Here is a 7,239-nt window from a genome sequence, read left to right as displayed (position 1 = left end):
TCCTTTCAGTATGGCTTGTATCAGGAATATCCTAATTATGGACAACATTCAAAAATGCTCTGTTTGCAAATAAGAGCCTGTAAAGAGATTTTGGGGGGCTGGGATGTTAGACACAGATTAGCATCACATTTTAATTAGGAATAAATCCTAAAGACAAAAAGGGATTCTGAAAACATGATGGCTAAAACACCCTACTGCCCTGATATCCCCAAGTTCAACTTTCATCCAGAAGGCATCCAGAGCCTGGACGTGGTGAGAGGGGCTCTTGCAGGGCTTTCCATGCTTTGAACACCGTGAGAGACTGGGACCAGTACAAATGAGCACTCAGGTGGACAATGTCAAGAGCAACTTGAATAATCACACATAAGAGAAGAGAAGGTTCATACCAGCACCTAAACGATTCTGGGAAGTAAGTGACATTATTTTTGAAGTCAAATACCAGTGGATGAATTGAAGGAGAAAATAGCCCTTATTGGAATACGAATTAGAGGCCAGGAAGATCAAGTGGAGGAAATCTTCAGAGGCTACCTATTCAAACTACAAAGAGATAGAAATCAAGAGGGAAAGATGAGACATGTGGTCACAGGAGACTTCACTTGTAAATAATCATAGTTCCAGAGGAAAAAACAAGAATACCTGGGAGAAAGGTAATAAGCAAGTAATAGAAAAATTTTTTTCCTAAACTGAAGAAAAACCTGAGGCAAGTCTGATACAATTATTAAACTTCAAGAAATAAAGAAAAAAATTTATAGGCTTCCAGTTACAAAGAACAAGCTATTTTGAAGGTTAATTCAAAAAAAGTTGCCGTTGGATTTCTCATCTGTAAAACCAGAAGTTGCCAACCGTAGAATGACATCTACAGACTTTTTAAAGAAAAGATGTGCAACCATCTAAGCATATAAGCAGCCAATATGCCACTCTACTAGATAATGAAATAAGAATGTTTGTAGATGTGCAAGGATTCAAAGTGTACATCATTCGATTATCCTATAGGAAGAAAATTCTGGAGAGTGAACCCAACAAACAACAAACAAATCCTAACAAAGATGACACACTATCCTGTTTGAGAGGTGACTGGGGAGAGGTTGAATCTATGAGTGGGGGAAGGAAGAGTGAGGAATCTAAAAGGGTCATCCTATAAGGTGCATGGGTGATGGAGGGAAGCACAGTAAGTCCTCATTTAATGTCATCGATACGTTCTGTGATTTTAAGCGAAACAATGTGTAGCCAAACCAGTGTTACCACACGCTAGTTGATATAAATAAGAGTGAAGTTCCTGAGGCATCTCATCAACATTATAAGGAAATGACTTTGAATGAAACGATGTTATTTGAAGATTTGATGTAATAGTGGATTAGAACACTGTTGAGGGTCTTCTAAACTTTAATATTAATATTAAAATTAATATTAATAGAGATATAATAGATTTGATTGTTACTACCAGAAAACGAAAGGGAACCATGGGTAATTAGCGTAATACAGTAGAGATCCCAAATTAATAAGCAGCCCTACTTGTAAATAAGCTACAAATATAAAAAAGAAGAAAAGAAAAACAACAAATTAAAATTAAATGAACAGTTTATTGTTTCAGGTCTTATGCTTAAGTCTTTGATCCATTTTAAATTAATTTTGGTACATGGTGACAGATAGCAGTCCAGTTTCATTCTTTTGCATGTGGCTATCCAATTCTCCCAGCACCATTTATTGAAGAGGCTGTCTTTTGTCCATTGCATGTTTTTTGCTTTGTCAAAAATTATCTGTCCATATTTATGTGCCTTTATTTCTGGGTTCTCAATTCTATTTCATTGGTCTATGTGTCTGTTTTTCTGCCAATACCATGTTGTTTTGATCATTGTAGCCCTGTAGTACAAGCTAAAGTCAGGGAGTGTGATACCTCCAGCATTGTTCTTTTTCTTAAGATTGCTTTGGCTATTTGGGGTCTTTTGTGGTTCCAAACAAATCTGATGATTTTTTTGTTCTATTTCTTTAAAAAATGCCATTGGGATTTTGATGGGGATTACATTAAATCTGTATATTGCTTTGGGTAATATGGCCATTTTAACTATGTTGATTCTTCCAATCCATGAGCACGGAATGTCTTTCCATTTCTTTGTGTCTTCTTCAATTTCTTTAAAAAAATGTCCTTTAATAGATGAATGGATAAAGAAGTTGTGGCATATATACACAATGGAATACTATTCAGCGGTAAGAAAAGACGGAATAGAACCATTTGTGACAACATGGATGGATCTTGAGATTATAATGCTAAGCAAATAAGTCAGACTGAAAAAGCAGAGAACCATATGATTTTACTAATATGTGGTATATAAACCAAAAAGAACAAGACGAACAAATGAGAAACAAAAATTCATAGACACAGACAATAGTTTAGTGGTTACCAGAGGATAAGAGGGGAGGGGGGTGGAAGATGAGGATAAAAGGGATCAAAAATTTTAAATTTAATTAAAAGAATAGAAAAAAAAATTAACAGAGTAAGATGGAAGATATGACAAAAAAGTATATTATCTGTGTTGTGTTATTTATCTATGGCTGCATAAAAATTAACCCAAAACTTGGTGGCTTAAAGTAACAAACATGCATTATCTCATAGTTTGTGTGGGTCAGGAATCTTGTAGCCACTTAGCTCCATGATTAGGGCTCAAGGCCTCTCATGAGGTAAGGATATTGGCAGGAGCTAAAGTCATTGGAAGGCTTGAGTGGGGCTAGAGGGTCCTCTTTCTAGATAGTTCATTTCCCTGACTGCTAGCTGGAGCCTCATATTTCACCTGACACCTTCCAAGCAGCCCTCTAGAATGCCAGCAGCAGTCTCTAGAATGCCATTTCAGCCTCTGTTCCCTGCCTGATCTGACTAGAAGATTAGCCAATCCTACCATCAGAATATTTGTTTAATTTGTGAAAGGGTGAGTTTTCCAAGCCAGGCATTCTTTGGAATTCTTAAAAGTTGAAGAGATGCTGGGGCTCCATTGAGTTTAGAAATACAGAGTATGTGACTATTTGGTTCCTGACTGCTAATAAATGGTTATGTGATTATTTTCATTGTAACATACAATCTGGAATGTATGTGGAGAAGTAGATATGTAGGTCTTATTTACCTTTAATTGTTGGAGATTAGTATTCATTTTACAAACTCAGATAATTACAAATGATAAAAATAGCATAGTTAATGTGTTTATTGTTTACTCTCAAATACCTCAAATAATTGCAAATATGTTCTAAACGGTCAAATATTAGAATGCTTTCAGTTAAAACAGCAAAAATTTTGGAAAAGAAGTTATAAAAATAATTGTTTTTACTGATGAAAAATTGTATAACTAGAAAATTAATGAGATTATAGTACATTAATAAGAATTAACAGGAAAATGAGGTAAATAACTGGATATAAGACAAATATATAAAGAGCAATGGATTTACTCTATAATAATGGTAACCAGAAATAAAATATTCTGGTTACCATTATTATAGGAAGATGTTACATTCATAATGGTGACAAAAATGATAAAGCACTTAGGAATGAATTTAAGAAAGAAAAGAATCAGAACTTAATAGGAAAATTTAATAGAAAACTTATAGGGAAAAAATGAGCTCTTATTGAAAGACATAAATGAATATCCATGCAATTCCAAAGACACACCATATTTTAGGTGATAATATTCAATACGTAAAAATCAGTTCTTCCAAAATCATATGAATTCTAATTATAATTATAGGAAGAGTTTTGGAGAATTTCATAAAGGATTTTCTTAAGGAAGAATAAATAAAAACAGCCAAGAGAAGTATGAGAAAGAAATGACTTGGTAAAGATATTGCCTTGCCAGACATTAGAAGGTGCTATAGAAATCGGGTATTTGTTATAAATAGATCATTAAAACAAAATAGAGAATTAAGAAATGGACTCTTAATATTTATGAATTTTAAATCTATAATAAAGTTGACACTTCATTTCATTGGGGGAAATGGTAACTTGTTTAACAGGGATAACATTTAGTTCGTCTGAAAGAAAATGAAGTGGAAGCCTCATCTCATACCATAGATGAAAATAAATTTCAGCTGGATTAAACACATAAATACAAGCTAATTTTTTAAAAGAAATAAATAAGAATCTGCACTTACTTCCTAGGTGTGGGAGAGACTTTTAACCAGGACAGGAAATCCAGAAAGTATAGAAGACAGACACATTTAAATATATGTAAATACGGCAAAATATACCAAAGTCAATGGATAGGTGATAGATTTGTAAAAGGTATTTGCACCACAAATGCAGATAACAGTTTAAAGTCTATAGAATACAAAAAATATATGTAAGATTCAAACTGACATGAAAACATAACTCAATAGAATTGTGAACAAAGGATATAAATAGGAAATTTTTAGAAACGAAAGAAATGTATGATAAAATTAGGATACTGTATACTATAATTGACTTTGCTAAAAACAATAGCAACAATGTAAGCTCTATGGATATCAATACACGCATGAATAAATTTGATGGAGAAAATGGTTTGAAAGGTGGTTACTTTGTGTGTGTGTGTGTGTGTGTGTGTGTAGAGGTATTGTTGAGAGTGGTATCAACTAGTAGATTTGCTTATCTGTTCTTTTATAGTGTTGCTTTTACATGTTATAAGAATATATACTAAAAATGTATACATTTATGTTTTAGTTTCCTATGCTATGTTAAGCAATAGATACACATTTATGAAAAAATGAAATTCTAAATTATTGTGTAAGGTAAAATTGGGTATAGTCAGAATTACTCTAAAAATCCCCTATATCACTAACGAAGTGCATAATACTTGATTTTGGCATACATACTTATAAAATCTTTGCACATTAAAGTTTACAGGCGAAACATCCTAAGGAGGAACAAAGGAAAAGCTCTTTGTAGGTGTCTAGGCATGTAACCCCTCTGCTCTAACAAAACCATCAGAACTGTGGAGGTAATGCAGTGAGGAAAGGATTCTTTCATGCCTGTACAGTTGACTCCATTCAGATTTAATATTAAATTTCTAAATTATATCAATTTATTGTGAGGGTAAAAATAATAGTCAAATTGCATTTTCAGTTTAGATTAGATTCTAAGGTTACTCCAAAAGTTATATGATCTTGATGGTTTTATATCACTATATTAAATGACAGCTCTAACTAGCTGACAAATCTGCCTACATATCGGGTTGTTGGGTTAAAATCTCCATTTTCCAAGAAGGAAACCCGTTCCCAGTCTTTAAGTAACTTACGTAAGGACACAGACGTAATAGGGAGCACAGGGGGATTTGAATCCACACCTGCCCCACACCTAAACCCAGCCTGTACAGTTCTCCACCTTCACCCACCTGCAGTGAAAAGAGAGAAAACTGACAAAGTAACTCTCAAATCCACCAATTCAGCAGGTCAAAGAACAAGATTGAGAAGCAGGGAAGGCAGAGGCTTACATTTGTGTTTCTAGGGGTGCATGTGGATTGGGGGTGGGGTCTTCGTGTAGGATAAGTATATGGAAGAGGCCAGAGGAAATTGGCCCAGGGAAATCTGATTGGCTTGGGAGTGAGAACTGTGGGGGACTCAAAAACTGCAGTGGCCTCCAACTAGTAATTTGTACTTCATCCTACCTTAATTTCTTGTCCAAAGGGAGAAAACAGCCCTTGAAGAACAGGAGTAGGAGGGAGAAGAAAGGAAGAGCTAGTGGGAGTTTAAGCCAAGGTTGGTTTCCTTCCTGACCTCACCCATGCTCTCCCACTCTTCCTGTCTGCACCCAGCTGCTGCCCAGGCAGCGGCTGCTACGGAGAGCTGGGTGTCAGGAGGCTTAAGATGGAGCACAAGCTCCAGGGTGATTCTTACGGAATGTGTGGCTAAGATTTCCTGGGAAGCAGTGGTCCCCTCCTTCCCAACCCATTACGTTATATAGGGGCAGCAACGAGAGCTTCTTATGTGGTCGGTGTCTGTTAAAGGGTAAGCGAATGAATGAGTGACACGAGGACACTATCTTCTTAAGTGCCTTGCAGGATAGGGATATTGGGAACTCTGCAGTTCTCCAGTTCTCTGAAGACCAACTGGGTGTCCAGCAATTCAATTCTATTTTGACACTAGCCACTCAAAGTTAACCTCAGACTCCACAAGTTTAAGGGCTAATTCCCAAGACTTCCCACTTCAGAGGCCAGTTGTTACCTGTACTTCTGGCTCGCTTAGCTAAAAGCTCAAGGGTTCCCACAGCGCCCTTCTCAGGTTTGATAATTCTCTAGAATGACTCACAGAACTCGGGAAAGCACTTGACCCATTATTATTACCAGTTTATTGTAAAGGACACAACTCAGGAAGAGCCACGTGGAAGAGATGCACATGGCAGGGTATGAGGGGATGGGGGTGAAGCTTCCCCTCCCCCCAATGACATTTGGGGCACATCATCTTTCCAGCACCTTATTGTTCACCAGCCCAGGTACTCTCTGAATTCCATTGTTTAGCAGTTTTTATAGAGGTTTCGTTATATAGGCGTGATTGATTAAATCGTTGGCCATTGGAGATTGAACTCAAATCTCCAGCCCCTTTTCTCTCCCCGGATACTGGGTAGGGGAAGGTGGCTGAAAGTCAGCCTTGTTCCTGAAACTATCTAGGAGCCCACAGAAGTCACCTTACTAACAAAACTCCAATAGGGTTGAAAGAGGCTTGTGATGAACATCAAAACACACTCCTATCGCTCCGGAAATCCCGAGGGTTTTTAGGAGCTCTGTGCCAGGAACTGAGGACAAAGACCAAATATATATGTCCCATTATACTAGTGATATATGTTGCTATTAAAAATTGAACTTTTGGGGGGGCAAGACATTTCTTTGTTACATTGGAATAAATCATTCGATTCATTCTAAGGTTAATCTGCTATATCCCTCCCAAAAAATAGGAATTATTGTTCTGAATAAAACTCCCTCTCATTCTAAAGAAAAGGCCAACATCATCTGTATTAGTTTTCTAGGGCTGATATAACAAAGTACTACACACTTGGTAGCTTAAACAACAGAATTTATTATTTCACAGTTTTGGAGGCTAGAAATCCAAAATCGAGGTGTCAGCGGGGTTGGTTCCTCCTAAGGGCGTGAAGGAAGGATCTGTCAAGACCCTTCCTCCATGGCTTGTACATGACCCTGTCCTTTGTCTCTTTTCATTATCTTTGTCTTCCCTCTATGCTTATCTCTGTGTCTAAATTTCCCCTTTTCATAAGGGCAGCAGTCATATTGC

Source organism: Rhinolophus sinicus, linkage group LG12, assembly GCF_036562045.2.
Source record: "Rhinolophus sinicus isolate RSC01 linkage group LG12, ASM3656204v1, whole genome shotgun sequence".
Taxonomy (NCBI): domain Eukaryota; kingdom Metazoa; phylum Chordata; class Mammalia; order Chiroptera; family Rhinolophidae; genus Rhinolophus; species Rhinolophus sinicus.
Note: the sequence above shows the minus strand (reverse complement) of the source record.